At 37.0% G+C, this 27911-nt stretch overlaps 1 protein-coding gene and 1 pseudogene across 3 annotated transcripts in view; one reads left to right on the top strand and one right to left on the bottom strand.

Moving 5' to 3' along the window:
- XIRP2 (xin actin binding repeat containing 2) overlaps nt 1-27911 on the top strand; it is a gene marked incomplete at both ends in the record, with an annotated part of 296595 nt that overhangs the window by 29369 nt on the left and 239315 nt on the right. The window lies entirely within an intron of this gene.
- On the bottom strand, nt 12174-12681 carry LOC307057112 (signal peptidase complex catalytic subunit SEC11C-like; annotated as a pseudogene). Its single transcript has one exon. The product of its transcript is annotated as a signal peptidase complex catalytic subunit SEC11C-like (transcript).

Genomic DNA, 27911 nt, shown 5'->3' on the forward strand with positions numbered 1-27911 from the left:
ACTTAAGTAATATTTATAGAACATTCCATCCAAAAACAACAGAATACACTTTCTTCTCAAGTGCTCATAGAACATTCTCCAGGATAGATCATATCTTGGGTCACAAATCAAGCCTTGGTAAATTTAAGAAAATTGAAATCGTATCAAGTATCTTTTCTGACCACAACGCTATGAGACTAGATATCAATTACAGGAAAAAATCTGCAAAAAATACAAACACATGGAGGCTAAACAATACACTACTTAATAACCAAGAGATCACTGCAGAAATCAAAGAGGAAACCAAAAAAATACCTAGAAACAAATGACAATGAAAACACGATGACCCAAAACCTATGGGATGCAGCAAAAGCAGTTCTAAGAGGGAAGTTTATAGCAATACAATCCTATCTTAAGAAATAAGAAACATCCCAAATAAACAACCTAACCTTATACCTAAAGCAATTAGAGAAAGAAGAACAAAAAAACCCTGCAAAGTTAGCAGAAGGAAATAAATCATAAAGATCAGATCAGAAATAAATGAAGGAAACATTAGCAAAGATCAATAAAACTAAAAGCTAGTTCTTTGAGAAGATAAAAAAGTTGATAAACCATTAGCCAGACTCATCAAGAAAAAAAGGCAAAAGACTCAAATCAATTGAATTAGAATTGAAAAAGAAGTAACAACAGACACTGCAGAAATACAAAGGATCATGAGAGATTACTACAAGCAACTCTATGCCAATAAAATGGACAACCTGAAAGAAATGGACAAATTTTTAGAAATGCACAACCTTCTGAGACTGAATCAGGAAGAAACAGAAAATATGAACAGCCCAATCACAAACACTGATATTGAAACTGTGGTTAAAATTCTTGCAACAAACAAAAGCCCAGGACCAGCTGGCTTCACAGGAGAATTCTATCAAACATTTAGAGAAGAGCTAACACCTATCCTTCTCAAACTCTTCCAAAATATAGCAGAGGGAGGAATACTCCCAAACTCATTCTATGAGGCCACCATCACCCTGATACCAAAACCAGACAAAGATGTCACAAAGAAAGAAAACTACAGGCCAATATCACTGATTAACATAGATGCAAAAATCCTCAACAAAGTACTTACAAACAGAATCTAACAGCACATTAAAAGGATCATACACCATGATCAAGTGGGGTTTATCCCAGGAATGCAAGGATTTTTCAATATATGCAAATCAATCAATGTGAAATACCATATTAACAAATTGAAGGAGAAAAACCATATTATCATCTCAATAGATGCAGAGAAAGCTTTCGACAAAATTCAACACCCATTTATGATAAAAAACCCTCCAGAAAGTAGGCATAGAGCGAACTTACCTCAACATAATAAAGGCCATATATGACAAACCCACAGCCAACATCGTCCTCAATGGTGAAAAGCTGAAACTATTTCCAGTAAGATCAGGAACAAGACAAGGTTGCCCACTCTCACCACTGTTACTCAACATAGTTTTGGAAGTTTTAGCCACAGCAATCAGAGAAGAAAAAGAAGTAAAAGGAATCCAAATCGGAAAAGAAGAAGTAAAGATGTCACTGTTTGCAGATGACATGATACTATACATAGAGAATCCTAAAGATGCTACCAGAAAACTACTAGAGCTAATCAATGAATTTAGTAAAGTAGCAGGATACAAAATTAATGCACAGAAATCTCTTGCATTCCGGTACACTAATGATGAAAAATCTTAGAGTGAAATTAAGAAAGCACTCCCATTTACCATTGCAGAAACTAACACACCATTGTAAAGCAATTATACTCCAATAAAGATGTTAATAAATAAATAAATAAATAAATAAATAAATAAAATAGCTACCATTCCAGTCTGCTACTACCTGTCATTTTCATCATTGCCATTAAAGGGAATGTTGAGCAGAAGTATCTACTTTATTGAGGCATTCAAAGGGCACAAGAGGCCAACTGCAGTAATCTCTGCTGTTATTACAAATACCCAGATCAATCTGCCTTATGAAATAAAGTCCTCTTATTCAGTGGCAACTCTATCTTCTAAATCCACGTTAACCTAGTGTTGTATTTGGCAGGACAGAGTCATATTTTCAGTTGGCATCATTTTACTATTCAAGCTTTGTGCAGAATTTTTCCATGACATGAGTTATTGTAAGTGTTTACTTTCTGCCAAAGAAATACAATCTCATTGTCTAAGAATATACTCAGTGAGCAGACCATAGAGCAGAGGAAACATCAGCCCTGCACAATGTTTTTCATGCTTAAAATGTATCCCAGAAGTCTACAGATAAATAAAATAGCAGCTGTCCATTGACTTAGCAGGCTCAATGCACCAGTCATAATATAGTCAGCAATAGCTCGAAACCCTGAGAACATGGTTTATTTTAAATAGTCTACTCTCAGTTGTTCCTGGTAATGGGAGGAAAAGATGGGCATGGCTCATTAAGTTGAAAATATAATTTTAAAAGACTCATGTGTACTATTAGTTTGAGATGTTTTCTTCCTCATGTTATTTTCTGGAGTTGTTTTCAAATAGGAAAACTAATATTTTAGTCTTTTTGTTGCTCTTCACTAGTATAGACTTTAAATCTAGGGATTACAATTAATTATTAAAGAAATGATCAGAGTGGAAACAACAGGGGAAAAAAGGCAGCTGAGGGGTAAGATAAGAACTACTTTAGGTTTATCTGTCCAATTTCCAATTTAAGTAACAATATTGGTTTCCTATTGCTGCTATAACAAATTACCTCAAATTAAATGGCTTAAACAATACAAATTTTTCATCTTACAACTCTAGAGGTCAGAAATCCTACATGAGTCTCATTGGGATAAAATCAAAGTATTGGCAGGGCTGCATTCCTTACTGGGGACCTCTTTTCTCCAGAAAACAACCCCATCTTCCCTGATTGCCCTCAGGTGCTCCACTGGTCTCTGATGCCCTACTCTTTGCTTGGTTATTTTGCAGTCCATACTTTTGGCTAAAATAATGCTCAAGGGAAGCAATAGTCATAATTATGTAAGAGAAGTTCAGGAGGGCTAACTAAAGCCCTTCTATCCCTGGCCATCCTGTTCTTCTCCTTAGCTTGTTTCACACATACCAAGTTGGTGCACAATGCACTACACAAACATCTTCCGTAACGTCTCAGTTATGGAACAGGAAAGGGCCCTGTGCTCTTGGATTTTCCTCTCATTTATCTCACACTCATCCATAGGCTTATTCTTAGGTGGAGGAAACGTGCATCTACTACTCCATTTTCCTCTGCTTTCTTCTTTTCCCCACTGACTCCAAGATCTGTAACTTAAATAGCTGTCTTTTTTCAAGAAGCATCCTCTTGACTTAAGCTTAATAACAAGAAGAGCCTCTTGAATTAAATTGCAAGTAATAGCAACCAACTCAAAAAAACTAAGAAAATTGGGTGCTCAGAGAAGGGTTAAACTATCAGCTAATAGTCCAGGAAATTATGCAATTGAACATCATGAACTACTGTAAATAGGTCATTGAATTCTGCCAGATCTCCTTCTCTCTCATTTCCTCTCCCTCCCTATCCAGATATTTTTCCTTCCCAATAATGTCAGTTCAGTTTTTTATCAGTGTGAACCATCTTCCACCACATGCTGGGGAATATGGCATCTATCCTGTTCATCATGATCATCATGCTGGGAAACACAACCTCCTTCACTCAGCACCTCAGTTTTACATTTTACAATATTTTCCATCATAGAAAGACTGAGTCACAGTTCCACTTTAAAAATCTAGAAAATATTTACTGGTTTGACGTTGATTGAACGTTCAGTGCAGCACTAATCAGATGTGGCTGGGGGGAGGGTCAGATAAGAGCATGACTACCAATTTCTCTCTCCCAGAGGACATTCCCAGAGAAGAGGAAATCACTGTGAGAAAAGTTAACCCAAGATCATTGCCATCATTTAAGAATCTGGGTGTCCTTTGTTCCATTTCCTTTATAGAATTAAAATGACCTTCTGAAATTTTTACTCTCCGAAATGTTTAGCTTACATATTCTGTTTACACAAGAAATAGAAACAACTGGTGGAATAGAATGCTAGTGAACTTTCCTCACCTCTCATCTTTCAGCCAAATATGAGTACAGGTCAGCAGGGCTATTCATGAATGAGAACAATTCTGGATGATCAGCATAAAGCCGAGGGTCCGTAGGGGGAATCACCCTTGGGAGACTTTATTATCTTGACACAAGTTCCTTACAGTTGTGGAATTAGACTAGTGGAAGTTCCCTAGAATTTCCACGATTCAATATAAACAGATAGTGGAGAAATTTGCTCTAGTTCTCAAATACTAGAGATCAGCATAAAGCCTTTGTAAATACTCTATATCAGAGTGATCCCCCAACCAGCAGCTACAACATCACACGTGAACTTGTTAGAAATACAAATTGGGGGACCCTAACCACCTATTAAGTCAGAAACTCGGGCTAGGGTTAGCAATCTGCATCTTAAAAAACCCTCCAGGTGATTCTGATGCATGCTAAAATTTAAGAACCACTGCTCTATAATAAGCTATAGTTAGGCCAGATAAGGCATGTTTTCACTTGAACATATCTCCTTATTAAGTGAGGGCTATGGTCCTTAGAAATATAGCATTTTGGGGATCCTTCCCTATTTATCTGCTGTCCTCAAAAACCCTGCTTCCAGTTATACTGATAAGAATTCTGAAAAGTAAAGATCATCTCAGGGGTTTAAATCTGACTTTCCAGGGTTCCTCTGAAAGGCTCTAGTCAAAAGCCTTAATTAGCCTGTACTTGCTTCTCTTTTTAGATTGACAGATATCCATTATTGGAGATTGTGGTATTACTGGAGTAATATTGTGAGTGAGTCTTTATAGTATTATTAGATTATGGTGATTTTAGAATTGTGAAAGTATTATTAAAAAGTGTTTCTGACTACTTATTTATTGAAACCAGTGCTCTTTTTGGTTTTTCTTTTCTTGTTTTACTCTATATTTGATATTTTTAAAATAAAAATTCACCAGCATATCTCTTCCTTAATCTCTTATGTTGTTTTTGCTGATTTCCGGAAAGAAATGGTGGTTTGAACATATTTGGAGATGTACTTCTTTGTTTCTTCTGACCTTCTTACTTTGGGTTTCTTACATCAGATGACTTCCTGAGTCAAGTCATTTAAAACATCTTTTGAATTCATTCTTTTCAAATGAAAAAATGATTCTCAGGCTGACATGGGAATATTATAAAAATAGAGAGAAAACTGTGGTCCTCACCCAAGACCAAATTAAATTAGAATAATTAGTGGTTGAGATACAGAGAATTATTATAATTTAACAATGTCCAAATAATGACTGCATATAGCTAAGGTTGAGACCCACTGATAATGGATTTCCCCTCATATCCAAGTTCCTCAGAACATAGTTTCAGAGGTATTATACTAGATTCTAGTTTTTTTGTGTTGCTGATGGAAATTTTTCAGATTTGAATGGGACATCAGCAACATGGGTTATAGATAGATTATGTTTAACATAAGGCACCTCCATTTATTTTTAACTTGATGCATAATGGCACCTGTTAGTTTCCCATAGAGCATATTTCAGAAGTAAGGGCAATCTGACCACAACATGGAACACACCACTTCCCACCAGTCTTGACTCTGCTAATTAGCTGGCCAGATTTCCTTCCTGAAATGAGGTATTGATCACGAAAAAAGTCTTTTTTTAATTGTCATTGCTGATATTGTTATATCTGCTACTGAGAATGGAAGTCAGTTGTAGACAGCTTGGATTTCTATTTATAGCAACATATTTCAATAAGTTCATGGAAGACACAATAGGTGCACAATAAATTGTTGAATGAGTAGTTTAACGATTGATATATGTCAATATGGAAATTGTTTTGAGATAAAGAAATTAAATTGTATGAAGGTAATTTATGTGTATTGTTTTGTTGTTTGGATAGATCCATTTGAATTAGAAACATGGAAAATAGTATCTGAATACACTTTTCACTGACATTAATATAGTTTACCAATGATATTAGTAATTCGTTTTAATTTCTAAATTCCAGGCTTCATATCTCTAAAATGATGATCTCTTAAAATTGAAGTAGAAGCCCTTCTACTTTTCTTGTACTACTGCTGCTCTTTTTTCTTCTATTCCAGATTTTACAGGCAGAGTTGTATTATCTCAGGACCTTCCTGTTGGAAAAAGATATGTCAAAATGAGTTGTCTGTGTTATGTACACATTTTGAGGATAGTTAGTTGTGTTAGTTTGTACTGGTTATGTAAGCTTTTAGACCTCAAATTTCTTAGCTGTTGAGTAGAAAAAGTGGACAAGATGACCACTAATTTCAGAAGGCAGGAAGGATTTGGGCAGTAGGGCACAGGCAGGATGAAAACATAATGCAGTGTTTCTTCACCAGGAAGGCAAAAACAAATCATAGTATCATGTTGTAAACTCAGTGAGGATAACTAAAAGTTAAGAAACTAGCAAAATATTGAAAAAGAAGATTTTTGAAAAAAGAAATAGGACTGGTGAAGGTCAAATAAGGTTAAGTACTAATGTGAAGACTAAGCAAAGGACCTGGTACTTGTAATTGTAATGCAGTTATATCTGGAGACCAACATGAATGGACAAAATTTTGCCCTTGGTGTGCCTCTTACTTTGAAGTGGTTCATTCACATACAGTAGAGTGTACAGATTTCAAGTGTACATCTTGGTTGATTTTTACTTTTTTTTTTTTTGCGGTACGTGGGCCTCTCACTGTTGCGGCCTCTCCCATTGCGGAGCACAGGCTCCAGACGCGCAGGCTCAGCGGCCATGGCTCACGGGCCGAGCCGCTCCGCGGCATGTGGGATCTTCCCGGACCGGGACATGAACCCGTGTCCCCTGCATCGGCAGGCGGACTCTCAACCACTGCGCCACCAGGGAAGCCCTTGGTTGATTTTTACATGGGTGTATTTCCATTCACCCATTTAAGCATTACTCAGACAAAGATTTCACCTCAAAAGCTTCCCTCATGCTCCTTAGTAGTCAATGACACCCTCCCCACAGTTAACAACTATTATGACTTCTATCATAATAGATTAGTTGTCTGTGTTCTTAAACTTCATATGAATGGAATCACGCAGTTTGTGTTCTTTTGTGTTTGGCCTCTTTCCCTCAACATAATTTTTCTGAGCTTTGTCCATGTCATTGTGTGTAAAAGTGGTGTGTATGTTTTTCTTGCCAAGTTGTATTCTGTTTTATAAGTATTCTGCAAGTTGTTTATCCATTCTCCTATTGGTGTACATTTGAGCTGTTTTCATTCTGTGACTATTTTATTAAGTTTTTGAATTAAACTGCTAGGAGTATTTTTATACATGAATTTTCATAGACATATGCACATTGATCTTGGATAGGAGTAGAAATGTTGGCACATTTGCTTGCTTATGTTTAGCTTTAATGGGTTCAGCCAAAGAGTTCTTCAAAGTGATTGAACTTATTTACATTTCCACTATCAATGTATGAGAGTTCTAATTACTTACTATCCTTGCCATTATTTATGTCTTTCAGAATTTTTAATGTTAGCCATTCAAGTGGATGTGTACTGCTCTAATTATGCTTTTATTTGCAGTCCCCTGATGCCTAATGATGTTGACCAACTTGTCAATGTTGATTAGCCATACGGAGATCTAATTTTGTGTAATGTCAGTTCAAGGCTGCTGCCCATCATTTTAAGTTGGTTTTTGTCTTTTTTTATTTGTAGCATTTTTATATATATACTAGGTATAAGTCATTTGTCAGATTTCCATCTCCCATCTCCCTGTTTGTGCCTTGCATATTTGCATTCCTAATAATGTCTTTTGCTTATCAGAATTGCTTTATTTTAATGAAGTCTAATCTATAAGTTCTTACTTTAATGTTCTGTTCCAGAAATATTTACCTACCCCAATATTATAATGTTCCAGTGTTTTCTTCTAGTGGCTTTATTACTTTCAGATACATGGTTCAATTTGAATTAATTTTTGTGTATGGTATAAGGTGGAGGTCAAGACTTTTTTTTTCCCTATGTGGGCATCTATTTGCTCCAGCACCATTGTTGAAATGACCACTCCCACCCCTTGACATATACTGAAGTGTTGTGGCACATTTGATAAAAATCAAGTTATTCTCCACATATGGATCTATTTCTGGACTCACTATTTCATTCCTTTGGCCTATTTGTCTATCCACAGACTAATACCACACTGTCTTCATTATTGTATCTTTATAATAAATATTAGAACCTAGTGAACTTCCTCAATTTAGTTCTTCCTCTTCAAGATTGTCTTGGCTATACTAATCCCTTTATGTTTGCATTTAAGTTTATAGAATCAGTCTGTTAACTTACAGACATGTGCATACATACACACACCCCACTTCTGGAATTTTAATTGATATACATTAAAACTATATGTCAATTTAGGGGGAATTTACACCTATAAATGTTGAATCTTCCAATTCTGTAACATAAAACATCTCTAGCTATTTAGGTCTTTTAAACTTTTTCTCAGTAATATTTTGTATTTTTCAGTGTAGGTATCTAGCATATCATTATTTAGATTTATTCCTATATGTTTGATATTTCTCAAGCTATTTGTGAATAGTACTTTTAAATTTCATTATCATGTTATTAATTATTCCATTGTTGTTTTAAAGATACAAGTCCCTTTATATTTTTGTGGGGGTTTTTTTTGCTTTGTTTTTGTTTTTACTATTTTTCATGTTGCAAACATAATACATGTTTGTTATAGAATTTTGAAAATCACAGAAGTATAGAGACAGATCTTAAGGTGGCCCCAATAATCTCTGTCTTCTGGTGTTCAAGCCCTTGAGTGAGGGTAGGACCTGTGATTTGCTTGTAATCAATAGAATGTGGCAAAAGTCAAAGATGTCACTCCCATGATTATGTTACATTGTGTAAGACTTTGTTCTGCTAGAGTCTCTCTCTGTTGCTTGCTTTGAAGAAGAAAGCCGCCATGAAGTAAGTGGAGAAGCCCAGGTAGCATGGAATTGCAGGCAGTCTCAAAGAGGATGGTGGCCTCCAGCAAAAAACTAAAACCCTCAGGTCTTCAGCTCCAAAAGAATGAATTTTGCCAACAAACTAAAGGATCTTGGAAGTAGATCTTTACCCCAGTTGAACCTCTGATGAGAATGCAGTCCTGGCTGACACCCTAATTGCAGCCAGCTGAGACCTTGAAGCAGGAACCCAGTTAATCCCTACCCAGACTTCTGACGTACAGAAGCTGAGAGATAATAAATGTGAGCTGCTTTAAGGTGAAAATTTTATGATAATTTGTTACCTAGCACTAAAAAATGAACACAAAAAACATACAAATAAAGTATAAACATTGGTCCCTTATAACATAGCTTTGTTACCTACGGCTACAGCTTCTTCCACTTTCCTCTTAAGAATGCATGAATTGTGTATGAATACTTCAAAAGTCAGCGTTTGTCAAATATGAGATAATAAATAAGCATATCCTTGAGTGACAATGTGTCTTTAGAGACATTTTCCCTAAATTATGAAATGTTATCTTAAGACACTTGCAGAGGAGTTCCATTATAATTGAGGGCATGAATGACCCCGAAACTATGATTGTGTTAATGAAGTCTTTTGAATTCGTTACAAAATGTTAAGAAATGTCTAGGTCTTCCCTGGTCGTGCAGTGGTTGAGAGTCCGCCTGCCAATGCAGGGGACACGGGTTCGTGCCCCGGTCCAGGAAGATCCCACATGCCACGGACTAGGCCCGTGAGCCATGGCCACTGAGCCTGTGCGTCCAGAGCCTGTGCTCCACAACGGCAGAGGCCACAATAGTTAGAGGCCCACATACCGCAAAAAAAAAAAAAAAAAAAAAAAAAAAAAAGTCTAATAGGTGGTAATAGCAACTATTCTAGTTAGTAAATGAGTCTGTTATGTGGGAAAATGGTGATTACATAATGTTATAAAATTCAATATCTAAAACCACATGTAAAATATATTTTCAACTATGCAAAATAGTAGGTCATCAGATAAATAGCAGATAGAATTACAGATAGCTAGAAAGAGTGAAGGACTGGAAAGAATAGTATGAACATGCTAACCATATTCATGTATGAGTCTTTGAATGTTAGAATTTTTAGTGATTTTTATATTACACTTTATGCTTATCTATCTTTTTAAAATTTTCTACATGTTTTTCTTATATTCCCAATTAGAAATTATTTGAAAAAGAAATGATCAATAGAACACGTATTCTATAAAAAGAAGAAATCATAAAAACATACTAGTTTAAGTTATTCCAGGGCAATTATATATCTTACTTTGAGTAGAGAACCTTGCCAAATATTTTCACCTTTGATACCAATCTTTACTAGAAGATACTACTAATTACATGGCACTAGTCTGGTGATAAAGATATAATAAAGGAGCAGCAATAAAACATCTTCCTCTGACTCTTTCTGTCTTCTCTGTGAAAATTCTAACCCTTCAAGTTCCTCCCAGTTAATACAGAAATTCTCCAGAAAAATATGTTCTCTTCAATAGTCAGTAGGTCCTCAGCTTGCTGTATCTGTGCTGCTATAAAACTGTCACAAGCACCCATGCCCTAGCAAAGCTTCCAAAGCTGCCAGAAGGCTCCATAGCCATGCAGAGTCAAATCCCTCTTCATATTACTTCTCTTTGACAAGAAACTCCCCTGACTCAGTTCAGGCTTTAAAAAACCCCTAATCCTCTTGGGCATTTTTCAGTCCTAGGACAAACATAGCTTTAGAGGTCATGCAAAGACCCCTGAAACAATATTGTCTTTAATTTGTGTAGCCCTTAAAAATATATAGCATGCTTTTACATATACTGTCTCACTTTATATTTATGAAAAACTTCAAAGGTCACATAAATACATTGCCTGATAATATCATTCTTTCCACCCCCTATATAAGCAAAAGGTCCTTTGCAACTATAGTCAGTCCAAGGACACACAGCTAGTAAGTGATAGAGCCAGAACTCAAATAAGCTGCCAAGTTCCATATTGTTCATTATGCTCTTTCCATAAAAATATTGTACAATCTCGCCACAAGCATCAAATTCTATGTATTATTTAAAGAGCATTGTGATTATGCATATTTTATAAACTGGTATTGCTAAATAGTTCCTAAGAGGAGACAGGAAATGTTAAAATCATTACTTTCAAAATATGATCTTTTCATTGAAAAATTCTGTATTTCACTTGTATTAGAAAAGATATTCAGTATCAGGTATTTTTAAAATGCAAAATAAATGCCTTGAAGAGGGACTGTTTTGAATATTAAGCTCCACAGCATCAACCAAATTGCTGACATAAGTGTTAAAAATAGTTCACATCAAAATATTACCAATTAAATTGAAATTCTCAAATGGCATCTCTTGTGCTAGTAATGAAAACATCAAAATATACATGAATCATCAGGAATAATATCTAACGAAGATGAATAAAATTAAAACATGGTTTCATTAAATTTGAATTCAATACCATTATATACAAATAAATGGCTATCAGATGGAATAATTAAATGTTTTTAATTGAGATATTTCTACAGGAAACATTGTTTCCTTTGTTATTTAGAATAAAAACATTTTCTCTTCAGGTTCACAGGAGAAAAATATCAAAAACGTACAAACTGCAGATCTTCACCATAAGACTGATAACATAATTTATATATGTTTGTATCACTTTCCTCTTAATTTATTTTTTAAAAAGTAAAAGAAAGATTGTTCATATGATACATAATTCATTTTTAATTTTAAATATAGTAACTCAATATGTAAAATTTTAAAAGCTAGCCGAACCATTCAAACGTGAAGCCATTTTTGGCGACTGTTAGGAAGTAACTCTGCTGCTCTCCCTTTACTCTGTCCTTGCCTGATCAGAGGATTCTTTTGGTCTCCACTTTAAAGCTATTTGGAAATACTACTGCCTTCATAGGATCAGACAGAGTACTGATTCTTTGTAATAGTGTACCTGTGGAGGTTTTGGTCATTATGTAACTATTTGTCATGATGTACACTTGACTTTTTTTTTTCACTGATGAATCATTTATTCGAACAAGACAAAAACGTCTCCACATTGTTTCCTTTTATACAGAAAGTGGAACATTTCAAATATATTAGCTTTTCTCCTTTTCAACAGAATTTATTTCAGTCTGGTCCCAGGAACTGCCTTTCATTTTAGGATTCATGTTTTAGTAACACATATGCACCCATTACAGCCAAAAGAGCATACTTGAATTTTGGGAGTTGTTCATTATAATGGTGAGCATACCAACATATGGTAAAAACCCTCTGGCTCTCCCCATCACATCCTTCTTTTCCAGCCTGTTCTGGCCTTCTTTGTACAAGCCTCTATTGTCAACTTCATTATTACCTCCTTTAGTCAGAAATTTGATGTCTCCATTATCTTTTTTATGAACTTTGATTACTGTGAACTGTTGGAATGTCTTGTCCTTCTACTTTAAAAACAACGATTTCACCAGCTCTAACCGGGTCTTTCCGGAGATTTGTCAGGAACAGAAAGAAGGTCGCCCCTGTGGAAGGCTGGCCCCATGCCACCACTCAGCACCACCATGATGGGACTCTCACTGCCAGTGAGGACGATCAGGCCTTTCCAGATCATGAGCAATCATGACACAGTCATGGCAAAGTTTAAGACCTGGTGATAGAGCTGGCGCTTGTTCATCTTCCTCGGGTCCCCTAAGATGTCCGAGTTGGACGCGGGGAGATGCGACCCCGCGGTGCCCACGTACACCATGCCGGGGTCTCTGGGGGCCGAGGTGGCCCGAGGGCTCCGGGTGTTACTGACAGCTCACTTGACTTCTTATAGCAAACAACACCCTTCTATTTCAGTTCACACGAGGGTGGATACCTTCTGAAGTGGGGCATGTGAGTCAGTCTGGCCAAAAATGAGCATGGTTGTCCCATATCACAGTGACCGGCTAGTGGTAGGCATATGACTGGGCCTCATTAGGCCAATCAAAATGGTGAATGTCCTGTATTTGTGTGTTTGTAACCTAAATTAGAATTTGTAAAGTCTTTAATTTGAGTCTCTTCTTTTTCACCTATTCTCCAGCTGCTACTCCAAGAGATAAGCTGGGTCATTGATGTGATCTTTAGCCTGGACTTTTCTATCAAGATGATTTTCCTCTAGAGTACAGACTCTTGTTCCATAGTGGGTTTGATTTCATGTCCAGTTCAATTATTTCTAGTTCAGAAATACTCCTCAGCAGGAATCCACACACCCAAAATGTCCTGATACATATAATTGGGTAAAATGGCAAATAGTGAGAAGTGAAATATGTATGATGGCAGCCTTTTCTCTTTGACCCTCTGAATTTTTTTCCAACCAAAAAATGAATAATTGGTACAATTAAAGTTGGCATGAAACTTACTGATTTTTTTAAACCACATTTTAATCCTTAATTTTTCTTTACTGGTATCTTCCAGTTTATTGGTTTTGATGTGTTTTTATTTTCTCTTTTAGCTCAAATTAATGTGTACTACTAATGATTATTTTATTTAAAGTATATGTGGGTTTTAAAACTGTCATTAGTTCATTCATATTTCCTTTAAAAAATAAAGACCAATTATGATTTTTTGTATATTTGGTCAGATCTCCAAAACAAATAATTTTACCTCCTATTTATAAGTTACATGGGAGAAGTCAATATGAGGTCATCTGGGAATGTTAAAAAAGACTATTTCATGCCTGGGCCACTGATAAGAGCTGCCAACACAAGAGCCATTCTGAAATCTGGGATAATCGCTACATTGCATTCCTTCTCAGAAACATATAGCTTCCAGGAGAGATAGTGGGAGTTAATGTCCATGTCATATGAGAAGAGGGACCAAGAGTTGCCTTTAATAATCATAGCTATATTAATTGCCTGTTACAGGAGCCTAATTCAAACTACCTTAAGAAAATCAGTATATTCATTCATGTAACTCTGATCAAAAACAATAATTAACACATATCATTCAATATATGCTAAGCATAGTTCTAAGTGCTTTATATGCTTTAGCTCATTTTATCTTTACAAATATCCCTATGACCTAGGTGTTATTAGTATTATCATCATCATTCCCCTTTTAGTTTTGAAGCATTCAAGCCATAGAGACATTAGGTAATGTGAATGGGACACAAGAGACAAAAAGCAGCAGAGATGGGATTTGATCACATGCAGCTTGGCTGCAGAGATCATGTACTGATTCCCCAATCTAGAGTGACTCAAATGCTCCTGGTGTCTGAGGTAGCTCCCAGAAATGGAAATGCTGTGGGAACTGCAACCACAGACATGACAGCAAGACTCTCTTGGTTCATCCCTGTCAACTCTGCCCCTCTTTGCTTCTCTTGGTATGTTGACCATATTTTCTCCTGCTTGCCCTGGCCTTTCGATCTAGCAAGGACCCCATCCTCTAACAGGTGCAATTACTGACCCCAAGGGGAAAAAGATTGTCTGGTCCTGGGTCCCCCGCCCACTTCTATGACTTGGAATAAGTTGCTTGAGGCAGGAGTACTGGAAAGCCTGCTGGAGAGACAAAAACAATCAGCTCCACGTTCCCCTGCAGTTCCTACCTGCCAAAGGTATGAGGTTTTACTCTGTTTTTACTCAGTGAAGGTTGCCATTCCTAAGAGAGCATAAAAATAGGACTGTAAGCCTTACATGGATTTCAAAATCCATAATAAGATGTTTTAAGAATTAGTTATTCTAGGAATGTGGTTTAGGATCTATTAGCTCTTTAAGGCCCATGAAAAGTGCTGAGATTAAAAAAAAAATTAAGTTAAAAAAAAACCCCAAAAATCAAAATGTGTACATATCTAATTAAATGTTTACGAAAGTAACATATTGGAAAGACAACTGTGACCCAGCTCCACTCATATACAGATAAATTTTAATAGGTTTAGTATAAAAAGGATGAAGTTCCCCAGAAGCTTGAGAATCTTGAGCCTCTGGAGGACTTAAGAAGGCCCTGTTCCCCTAATATAACTCTTGGAGGACCAGAGTACCCAGAGGGATCAGACAAAAATTGAACATTGTCACCATCCAGTGAATTTCATTTGCCATCCTTGGTCCATGTCACCTCAAAACAAATGGAACTATTTAAGCTTTGGTTATCTTTTCTAAGTTTTTGCCAAAACTCTCACAGGTGACAATTCTACTCTCATCCTCTGTTTGCTCACAGAGTATAAAAATGACGATTATGATTTCTAGAGCTGTTAAATATATTTAGGGTTTTTAAGTAAAAGATCTTGATCTAAATACAAAGTATCCTGATTATTGTGGTTAAACTTAGAATGATAGTCTGCACTGTTTAAGTAAAACCTAATATTGAAAATGATGAATTGTTCTTTAGTTGTTAGATGTAAGTTATGTTATAAAAGTGCTCTGGGGCTTCCCTGGTGGCGCAGTGGTTGAGAGTCCGCCTGCCGATGCAGGGGACACAGGTTCATGCCCCGGTCCAGGAAGATCCTGCATGCATACTGCGGAGCAGCTGGGCCCGTGAGCCATGACCGCTGGGCCTGAGTGTCCAGAGCCTGTGCTCTGCGGTGGGAGAGGCCACAGCAGTGAGAGGCCCGCGTACCACAAAAAAAAAAAAAAAAAAAAGGATCATACCCATGATCAAGTGGGGTTTATCTCAGGAATGCAAGGATTATTTAATATACCAAATCAATCGATGTGATAAAACATACTAACAAATTGAAGGAGAAAAATCATATGATCATCTCAATAAATGCAGAAAAAGCTTTTGACAAATGTCAACACCCATTTATGATAAAAACCCTCCAGAAAGTAGGCAGAGAGCGAACTTACCTCAACATAATAAAGGCGCTATATGACAAACACATCGTTCTCAATGGTGAAAAACTGAAACTATACTACAAAGCTACAGTAATCAAGACACTATGGGCTCGGGCCCTGAACAAAGATGGTGGAGTAAAAGGACGTGCTCTCACTCCCTCTTGTGAGAACACCAGAATCACAGCTAGCTGCTGGACAATCATCAACAGGAGGACACTGGAACTCACCAAAAAAGATACCCCACATCCAAAGACAAAGGAGAACCCACAATGAGATGGTAGGAGGGGCGCAATCACAATAAAATCAAATCCCATAACTGCTGGGTGGGTGACTCACAGACTGGAGAACACTTATACCACAGAAGTCCACCCACTGGAGTGAAGGTTCTGAGCCCCATGTCAGGCTTCCCAACCTGGTCCAGCAACGGGAGGAGGAATTCCTAGAGAATCAGACTTTGAAAGCTCGTGGGATTTGATTGCAGGACTTCAACAGGACTGAGGGAAACAGTGACTCCACTCTTGGAGCGCACACACAAAGTAGTATGCTCATTGGGACCCAGGAGAAGGAGCAGTGACCCCAGGGGAGACTGAACCAGACCTACCTGCTAGTGTTGGAGGATCTCCTGCAGATGCAGGGGGTGGCTGTGGCTCACTGTGGAGACAATGACACTGGCAGCAGAAGTTCTGGGAAGTACTCCTTGCCATGAGCCCTCCCAGAGTCCGCCATTAGCCCCATCAAAGAGCCAAGGTAGGCTCCAGTGTTGGGTTGCCTCCAACCAAAAAACGAACAGGGAGGGAACCCAGCCCCACCCATGAGCAGTCCAGTGGATTAAAGTTTTACTGAGCTCTGCCCACCAGAGAAACAGTCAGCTCTACCACCACCACTCCCACCCATCAGGAAACTTGCCTAAGCCTCTTAAATAGCCACAACCACCAGAGGGAAGACAGTAGAAGCAAGAAGAACTACAATCCTGCAGCCTGTGGAACAAAAACCACATTCACAGAAAGATAGACAAGATGAAAAGCCAGAGGATTATGTACCACATGAAGGAACAAGATAAAATCCCAGAAAAACAAATAAATGAAGTAGAGATAGGCAACCTTCCAGCAAAAAAAGAATTCAGAATAATGATAGTGAAGATGATCCAAGACCTCAGAAAAACAATGGAGGCAAAGATAGAGAAGATGCAAGAAATGTTTAACAAAGCCCTAGAAGAATTAAAGAACAAGCAAACAGAGATGAAGAATATAGTACCTGAAATGAAAACTACAATAGAAGGAATCAAGAGCAGAATAATTGAAGCAAAAGAATGGATAAGTGACCTGGAACACAGAATGGTGGAATTCACTGCTGCAGAACAGAATAAAGAAAAAAGAATGAAAAGGAATAAAGACAGCCTAAGAGATGTCTGGGACAACATTAAACGCAACAACATTCGCATTATAAGGGCCCCAGAAGGAGAAGAGAGAGAGAAAGGACAAGAGAAAATATTTGCAGAGATTATAGTTGAAACCTTCCCTAACATGGGAAAGGAAGTAGCCACCCAAGTCCAGGAAGCGCAGTGAGTCCCATACAGGATAAACACAAGGAGAAAAATGCTGAGACACATAGTAATCAAATCCAAAAAAATTAAACACAAAGAAAAATTATTGAAAGCAACAAGGGAAAAATGACAAATAACATACAAGGAAACTCCCATAAGGTAAACAGCTGATTTCTCAGCAGAAACTCTACAAGCCAGAAGGGAGTAGCATGATATACTTAAAGTGAAAGGGAAGAACCTACAACCAAGATTGCTCTACCCAGCAAGGATCTCATTCAGATTCGATGGAGAAATCAAAAGCTTTACAGACAAGCAAAAGCTAAGAGAATTCAGCACCACCAGCCAGCTCTACAACAAATGCTAAAGGAACTTCTCTAAGTGGGAAACACAAGAGAAGAAAAGGACCTACAAAAACAAACCCAGAACAATTAAGAAAATGGTCATAGAACATACATATCGATAACTACCTTAAACGTGAATAGATTAAATGCTCCAACGAAAAGACACAAGCTTGCTGAATGGATACAAAAACAAGACCCATCTATATGCTGTCTACAAGAGGCCCACTTCAGACCTAGGGGCACATTCAGACTGAAAGTGAGGGGATTGAAAAAGATATTCCAGGCAAATGGAAATCAAAAGAAAGCTTGAGTAGCAATACTCATATCAGATAAAATAGACGTTAAAATAAAGAATGTTACAAGAGACAAGGAAGGGCACTACATAATGATCAAGGGATCAATCCAAGAAGAAGATATAACAATTGTAAATATATATGCACCCAACATAGGAGCACCTCAATACGTAAGGCAACTGCTAACAGCTATAAAAGAGGAAATCAACAGTAACACAATAATACTGGGGGACTTTAATACCTCACTTACACCAATGGACAGATCATCCAAAATGAAAATAAATAAGGAAATACAATGACACAATAGACCAGATAGATTTAATTGATATTTATAGGACATTCCTTCCAAAAACAGCAGATTACACTTTCTTCTCAAGTGCGCATGGAACATTCTCCAGGATAGATCACATCTTGGGTCACAAATCAAGCCTCAGTAAATTTAAGGAAAAGGAAATCATTATAAGCATCTTTTCTGACCACAACACTATGAGATTAGAAATGAATTACAGAGAAAAAAACGTAAAAAACACAAACACATGGAGGCTAAACAATACGTTACTAAATAACCAAGAGATCACTGTAGAAATCAAAGAGGAAATCAAAAAATTCCTAGAGACAAATGACAGTGAAAACACGAGGATCCAAAACCTACGGGATGCAGCAAAACCAGTTCTAAGAGGGAAGTTTACAGCTATACAAGCCAACCTCAGGAAACAAGAAAAATCTCAAATAAACAATCTAACCTTACACCTGAAGGAACTAGAGAAAGAAGAACAAACAAAACCCAAAGTTAACAAAAGGAAAGAAATAAGATCAGAGCAGAAATAAATGAAATAGAAATAATAGCAAAGATCAATAAAACCAAAAGCTTGTACTTTCAGAAGATAAACAAAACTGATAAAGCATTAGGCAGACTCATCAAGAAAAAGCAGGAGAGGACTCAAATCAATAAAATCAGAAATGAAAAAGGAGAAGTTACAACAGACACAGCAGAAATACAAAGCATCCTAAGAGACCACTACAAGCGACTCTATGCCAAAAAAATGGACAACCTGGAAGAAATGGGCAAATTCTTAGAAAGGTATAACCTTCTAAGACTGATCCAGGAAGAAATAGAAAATTTGAGCAGACCAATCACAAGTAATGAAGTTGAAACTGTGATTAAAGCTCTTCCAACAAACAAAAGTCCAGGACCAGATGGCTTCACAGGTGAATTATACCAAACATTTAGAGAAGAGCTAACACCCATCCTTTTTAAACTCTTCCAAAACATTGTGGAGGAAAGAACACTCCCAAACTCATTCTATGAGTCCACCATCACCATGATACCAAAACCAGACAAAGATACTACAAAAAAGGAAAATTACAGACCAATATCACTGATGAATATAGATGCAAACATCCTCAACAAATACTAGGAAGCAGAATCCAACAACACATTAAAAGGATCATACACCATGATCAAGTGGGATTTATCCCAGGGATGCAAGGATGCTTCAATATACACAAATCAATCAATGTGATACACCATATTAACAAATTGAAGAATAAAAACCATATGATCATCTCAGTAGATGCAGAAAAAGCTTTTGAGAAAATTCAAAACCCATTTATGATAAAAACTCTCCAGAAAATGGGCATGGAGGGAACCTACCTCAACATAATAAAGGCCATATGCAACAAACCCACAGCGAACATCATTCTCAATGGTGAAAACCTGAAAGCATTTCCTCTAAGATCAGGAACAATACAAGGATGTCCACTCTCACCACTATTATTCAACATAGTTTTGGAAGTCCTAGCCATGGCAATCAGAGAAGAAAAAGAAGTGAAAGAATACAAATTGGAAAATATGAAGTAAAACTGTCACTGTTTGCAGATGACATGATACTATACATAGAGAATCCTAAACATGGCACCAGAAAGCTACTAGAGCTAATCAATGAATTTGGTAAGGTTGCAGGATAGAAAATTAATGCACAGGAATCTCTTGCATTCCTATATGCTAATGATGAAAAATCAGAAAGAGAAATTAAGGAGACACTCCCATTTACCATTGCAACAAAAAGATTAAAGTACCTAGGAATAAACCTACCTAGGGAGACAAAAGACCTGTATGCAGAAACTATAAGATACTGATGAAAGAAATTAAAGATGATACCAACAGATGGAGAGATATACCATGTTCTTGGATTGGAAGAATCAGCACTGTGAAAATGACTGTAGTACCCCAAACAATCTACAGATTCAATGCAATCCCTATCAAATTACCAATGGCATTTTTTATGGAACTAGAACAAAATATCTTAAACTTTGTATGGAGACACAAAAGACCCCGAATAGCCAAAACAGTCTTGAGGGAAAAAAACGGAGCTGGAGGAATCAGACTCCCTCTCTTCAGACTATACTACACAGCTACAGTAATCAAGAGAATATGGCACTGGCAGAAAAACAGTAATACAGATCAATGGAACAGGATAGAAAGCCCAGAGATAAACCCACACCCCTATGGTCAACTAATCTATGACCAAGGAGGCAAGGACATACAATGGCGAAAAGACTGTCTCTTCAATAAGTGGTGCTGGGAAAACTGGACAGCTACATGTAAAAGAATGGAATTAGAACACTCCTTAACACCATATACAAAAATAAACTCAGAATGGACTAGAGACCTAAATGTAAGACCAGACACTATAAAACTCTTATAGGAAAACATAGGAAAAACACTCTTTGACATAAATCACAACAAGATCTTTTTTGATCCACCTCCTCGAGTAATGGAAATAAAAACAAAAATAAACAAATGGGACCTAATGAAACTTAAAAGCTTTTGCACAGAAAAGGAAATCATAAACAAGACGAAAAGACAACCCTCAGAATGGGAGAAAGTATTTGCAAATGAATCAACGGACAAAGGATTAATCTCCAAAATATATAAACACCTCATGCAGCTCAATATTAAAAAAACAAACAACCCAATCCAAAAATGGGCAGAAGACCTAAATAGACATTTCTCCAAAGAAGACATACAGATGGCCAAGAAACACATGAAAAGCTGCTCAACATCACTAATTATTAGAGAAATGCAAATCAGAACTACAATAAGGTATCATCTCACACCAGTTAGAATGGTCCTTATCAGAAAATCTACAAACAACAAATGCTGTAGAGGATGCGGAGAAAAGGGGACCCTCTTGCACTCTTGGTGGAAATGTAACTTGCTACAGCCACTATGGAGAATAGTATGACGGTTTATTAAAAAACTAAAAGTTACCATATGATCCGGCAAACCCAGTACTCAGCATACACCCAGAGAAAACCATAAGTCAAGAAGACACATGTACCCCAGTGTTCACGGCAGCACTATTTACAATAGACAGGTCATGGAAGCAACCTAAATGCCCAATGACAGAAGAATGGATAAAGAAGATGTGGTACATATATACAATGGAATATTACTCAGCCAATAAAAGGAACGAAATTGGGTCATTTGTTGAGATGTGGATGGATCTAGAGACTGTCATAGAGAGTGAAGTAAGTCAGAAAGAGAAAAACAAATATCGTATATTACCGCATATATGTGGAACCTAGAAAAATGGTACAGATAAACCGGTTTGCAGCGCAGAAATTGAGACACAGATATAGAGAACAAATGTATGGACAACAAGGGGGGAAAACAGCAGTGCGGTGGGAATGGTGATGTGCTGAATTGGGTGATTGGGATTGACATGTATACACTGATGTGTATAAAATTTATGACTAATAAGAATCTGCTTTATAAAAAAATAAAATGGGGCTTCCCTGGTGGCGCAGTGGTTGAGAGTCCGCCTGCCGATGCAGGGGACACGGGTTCGTGCCCCGGTCTGGGAAGATCCCACATGCCGCGGAGCGGCTGGGCCCGTGAGCCATGGCTGCTGGGCCTGCATGTCCAGAGCCTGTGCTCCGCAACGGGAGAGGCCACAGCAGTGAGAAGCCCACGTAATGCAAAAAAAAAAAATAAATAAAAAATAAAAAATAAAAAAATAAAATGTAATGTAAAATTTTTAAAAATAAATACATAAATAAAAATATAAATTACCAACTTAAAAAAAAAGACACTATGGTACTGGCACAAAAATGGAAATATATATCAATGGAACAGGATAGAAAGCCCAGAGATAAACCCATGCACGTATGGTCAACTAATCTATGACAAAGGAGGCAGGGATATACAATGGAGAAAAGACAGCCTTTCAATAAGTGGTGCTGGGAAAACTGAACAACTACGTGTAAGAGAATGAAATTATAACACTTCTTAACACCATATACAAAAAGAGACTCAAAATGGATTAAAGACCTACATGTAAGGCCAGACACTATAAAACTCTTAGAGGAAACACAGGCAGAACACTCTATCACATAAATCACAGCTAGATGCTTTTTCACCCACCTCCTAGAGAAATGAAAATAAAAACAAAAATAAACAAATGAGACCTAATGAAACTTAAAAGCTTTTGCACAGCAAAGGAAACCATAAATGAGATGAAAAGACAACCTTCAGAATGGGAGAAAATATTTGCAAGTGAAGGAACTGACAAAGGATTAATCTCCAAAATTTATAAGCAGCTCATGCAGCTCAATACCAAAAAAACAAACAATCCAATTAAGAAATGGGCAGAAGACCTAAATAGACATTTCTCCAAAGAAAATATACAGATTGCCAACAAACACATGAAAGGATGCGTTAACATCACTAATCATTAGAGAAATGTAAATCAAAACTACAGTGAAGTATCACCTTACACCAGTCAGAATGGCCATTATCAAAAAATCTACAAACAATAAATGCTGGAGAGGGTGTAGAGAAAAGGGAACGCTCTTGCATTGTTGGTGGAAATGTAAATTGATACAGCCACTATGGAGAACAGTACGGAGCTTCCTTTAAAAAACTAAAAATAGAACTACCATACGACCCAGCACTCCCACTACTGGGCATATACCCTGAGCAAACCATAATTCAAAAAGAGACATGTACCAAAATGTTCATTGCAGCTCTATTTACAATAACCAGGACATGGAAGCAACATAAGTGTCCATCGACAGATGAATGGATAAAGAAAATGTGGCACATATATACAATGGCATATTACTCAGCCATAGAAAGAAATGAAATCGAGTTATTTGTAGTGAGGTGGATGGACCTAGAGTATGGCATACAGAACGAAGTAAGTCAGAAAGAGAAAAACAAATTCCGTATGCTAACAAATATATATGGTAGCTAAAAAAAAATGGTTCTGATGAACCTAGGGGCAGGACAGGAATAAAGATGCAGGCATACAGAATGAACTTGAGGACACGGGGAGGGGGACGGGTAAGCTGGGACGAATTGAGAGAGTGGCATGGACTTATATATACTACCAAATGTAAAATAGGTAGTGGGAAGCAGCTGCATAGCACAGGGAGATCAGCTCGGTGCTTTGTGACCACCTAGAGGGGTGGGATAAGGAGGGTGGGAGGGAGGGAGACGCAAGAGGGAGGGGATATGGGGATGTATGTATATGTACAGCTGATTCACTTTGTTATACAGAAGAAACTAACACACCATGGTAAAGCAATTATACTCCAATAAAGATGTTTAAAAGAAAATATTGTTTTCAAAAAGAAAGAAAAGGAAAATTTCTTTTAATATTTCCTCATATTATTTAATTTTGACATTCATGTTCATTTTGGTTATCTTTCTGTTATTTTTAGTTGCTTCACATTTACCCCCCCAGCACCCGCTTGCTCAAGTGTGGTGTTCAAAAGTCTGTTGTGAGGTGGCAGAACATTAACAACATTCATCTGCCTCAGCTTAAAAAATATGAGAGGAAAGGAGCCAAGAATCTGAGAGAGGATGATGTGTCAAGCCCAGTTTAGTTACCCTAGGAATGTTATTTTTAAAATTTTTTCCATAATTCTTATGTGCTAAGAATTATTATCCTCATTTTATAGACAATGATATTGAGGCTCAGAGGGGTTACACATTTTCCTGTATCTGTACTTGTTCTCAGGTTCATCTAACTCTAATGAGCTGTATACTTTTACTAGTACACTTTGATGCCTCTTTATTTCAAACTTTCCATCCTCTAATATGCAAAGAGAAAGTTGTAAAAAAAAAACCCTTTTAAATATAAAAATAGATAGGGGCCACATGTCAAAGACTGATTTCATTAATTAATTAGGAAACCAAAAATAAATAAATAAGAGAGTTGGTTACAGGAGTATTTAAAAAGCACAGTTTTGTGTGGTCAGTAAGGAAAGAAATACCAATCTAAGATTGTTAAATTAGATACAAAACTGGTTATTTTCCTACTAGGGAATAAAATGATAGCTTTTGAAGTTATCTTTCCTACCAGTCCTCCACCCCAAAAATCATACCTCATAAGTTTTTTTTCTTTTCCTCTGCAGATTAAGCTCTAACTGTATAGGCATATAAAACACTTGGGGTTTTGTTAGTAAAACAGAACTACAACCCAGAAGATAGTTAGGTGAGAGTAAAACAGGTTTATTAACAAGTAATCTAGCATGATATTAAAAAATCAAAGACAGCATTTATCTTAAATTCTCATTTTGAAATATTATTTTACAGAATATAGTGATTTGAGAGTGTGGGCTGTGAAGCAGACTGCTTTGGTTCAAATGCTGTGTCCTTCCACTAACTCTGTGTCGTTAAGGAACTTACTTAAATTCTCTGTGCCTTTATTTCCTAATCTTTAAAATGAGGAAAATAATAATGGAGTTTACATTATAGAGTATTATGGGAATTAAGGAAGGCTTGCGCATGGCAAATACCTTAACCAGTCATGGTTGATAATTCAAAGTTGAGTTCATTTTGGTCTTTTTCGTTGTAGCCATGAGGTGAAGTTGCAGCAATCATAACTTTGGGAGTGGGTAGTTACTTTGTTTTATATATCATCTTCACTTGTTTCTAGACCTTCTTTCATTACCTTGTTTTTATTTCTCTATGTCAACACCACCTTGCACTTAACGCTATTAAATTTTATGAACCGTGTTTCCAGTTGGTTAAATTTATATGTAGTTATGTTCATGTCAGATAGTCTATCAGCAAGTGTGATATCTACAAATGCGATAAGCATATTCATGATTCCAGGACCAGGTCATCAATCAAGGATTATTTAAGATTGGTTTCGGAACCAATGCACTAATATAAGGTAAAGTTCCTTGAATTTCATATTAAAATGTGCCATACATTGTGTTTATAACTAAGACATTTCTGTAGTTTGTTTATTGACCTTAAAACTATAAAATTACTTCATCTGAAGTGTGTACTTTAAAAATCTGGATGACTCAGCCTCAAACCCGTGCTTTCTTTTTTTCATTTTACTTGCCTTTTCCAACTTGCTGTCTTTTAAGGAGTAGAAACTAAACAGCAGACTTCACATTTGGATATAAAAGGATATGTCATCAGTACCAATGATAGTTAATTACATACAAACAGGTTTACAAATGTGATGGCTAGCACTCGCTTAAAATTCCAAGATATTACTCCACACTGAATAATTTAAATTAGAAATACAAACCAAATGCTAAAGGTAACATTTGGCAATGTTCTTGATTAGAATATCTGCATGTAATATTTGTTTATGCAGCAAACTGAAGTGCCCTCCCTGGTTGTTTTGCTATTTGAAGAATCTTCATAGAATCTCAAGTACTTGTTGTCACTGTGGCAAAAACTAATTTGCTTCCCATTATAATATCTGCCTTTCCAATCGTGTATTTAATTGTGGTGAGGTCTTGGGAGTAGTTTCTGACTTTTATACAAGGAAAAATGAGAGTAGAGTTGTTACTTTTGACAGCTTACAGATTAAAAAAAGATGGAAAATAAGTTGAAGGCGGAATTAAACTCAAACTATAAAAGCCTTAATTAGTGGAAGCATAATTACAGGGAGCTATTGTAGAATAAAATCTAAATTGTATTAAAATATTTTTTCAACTGACTTGAAGATGGAAAAAGCATGCTTTTACACTATAAGCAATTTCTCTAAATTACTGCCCATCATTGAATTTCATAGATTAAAACTGAGTGCTAAAATAAAAGCTTTTTGCTACCATTCTTCTTGTTTAGTTCAGTTTGGAATGATTTCCTAAGGCATTTTTAGAGCAGTAATATTCTTTCTTCCTGTTGTGTGTGGTGAAAGCTGTCCAATCATTTTCAAGGCCAGGGATAACAATGATTATTAAAAAGTATAGATACTACAAAACTCCCTCCTTAAGAAGTCGTTCAATCATTTGATCAATAACTGAGCAATTATTATATACATTCACAGAACAGAATAGGCACTCAGCACCACTCCTGGTATAATCAAGGATGCTTAGAAGAGCTAAAAATGATGCTTAGATTTTTTTTTTTAATCTCTCTTTCTTTGTTCCCAGTCTGCAAATAGTCATGAATAGGCAGGGATATGACCATAAAAGAATGAGTAGTGAATGAAAGAAAGCTAAATTGTGAGTTATTATTAGTGTACAATTTTAAACACAAATATCCATATGTTTAATTATTCTTAATATAATAATTAATTAAGCTTGATTCTTAAAAAATTTTATCATGTTAGCTTCCAGAGTTCCTTGTCTGCAGTTGAACCTCCTAGATTTTTAGATTTCTTAAGACAGTGAAAAAATATGTATTTATATCTATTTACACACACACACATGCATACATGTATATGTATATATATTATATATTATTTTGCCAGGTAGTAATTTTTAAAAAAAACTACAACTCTCTGTTCTCTCCATTATTTTACAAAATAAATGTATTTTTAAAATTTAGGGGGCTTCCCTGGTGGCGCAGTGGTTGAGAGTCCGCCTGCCGATGCAGGGGACACGGGTTCGTGCCCCGGTCTGGGAAGATCCCACATGCCGCGGAGCGGCTAGGCCCGTGAGCCATGGCTGCTGGGCCTGCGCGTCCAGAGCCTGTGCTCCGCAACGGGAGAGGCCACAGCAGTGAGAAGCCCACGTAATGCAAAAAAAAAAAAAAAAAAAAAAAAAAAAAAAAATTTAGGAAGGACATCATTGCAAATGAAGGGAGAGTCCTTGTGTTACTGAACTCAAGTCCAGCTGCTTGCCGCTCAAAAATCAATACCCGAGAGGCAGTTGTTGGTAGAGAGGAAAGTTGCTTTTAATCAGAATGCCAGCAATCTGGGGAGATGGTGAACTCAGTGTCTGCAAAAAACTAAATCCAAAGAAGCTTCTGCTCGGCCATGAAAGTTTTTAAAAGGCAAAAGGGAAGTATTCTCAGTTAATCATTGAGAAAGGGGGTCAGAGTCATTGCCATCCACTACTGCATGGAGGCTTGTCGACTCCTTGTGATCTTTCTTTAGATGCTATCTCATTCACACAGTTTGTTCCCAAGATTACTGAATGGGAAGCTATGGAAGGGATCTGGTCATCTGTTAATTACTTATTCTTCATTTCTACCTCTTTGATCTACAGAAAGAATCAACAGGTTAGGCAAAGTATTGTGTGATCAAAAGTTTTGATAGGTGTGCTAGGACTAGAGATGAGTAGAGCATGGGGACACCTGATTTAAAGTAAGTTACAGGGCTTCCCTGGTGGCGCAGTGGTTGAGAGTCCGCCTGCCGATGCAGGGGACACGGGTTCGTGCCCCGGTCTGGGAAGATCCCACATGCTGCGGAGCGGCTGGGCCCGTGAGCCATGGCCGCTGAGCCTGCGCATCCGGAGCCTGTGCTCCGCAACGGGAGAGGCCACAACAGTGAGAGGCCCACGTACCACAAAAAAAAAAAAAAAAGTAAGTTACAATATACTTTGCTAAATTGACAAAAAAGGGGGTTTCCTGCTGAAGGCAGTTTCCTGAAAAGAGCTGCTTACACTTGCAAGGGGGAAAAATGAGTTGGCAATCTGAATAAGTCATGTACTGACTATATTATACTTTTTGA

The sequence above is a fragment of the Hyperoodon ampullatus genome, assembly GCF_949752795.1.
Source record: "Hyperoodon ampullatus genome assembly, chromosome: 8".
Taxonomy (NCBI): Eukaryota; Metazoa; Chordata; class Mammalia; order Artiodactyla; family Ziphiidae; genus Hyperoodon; species Hyperoodon ampullatus.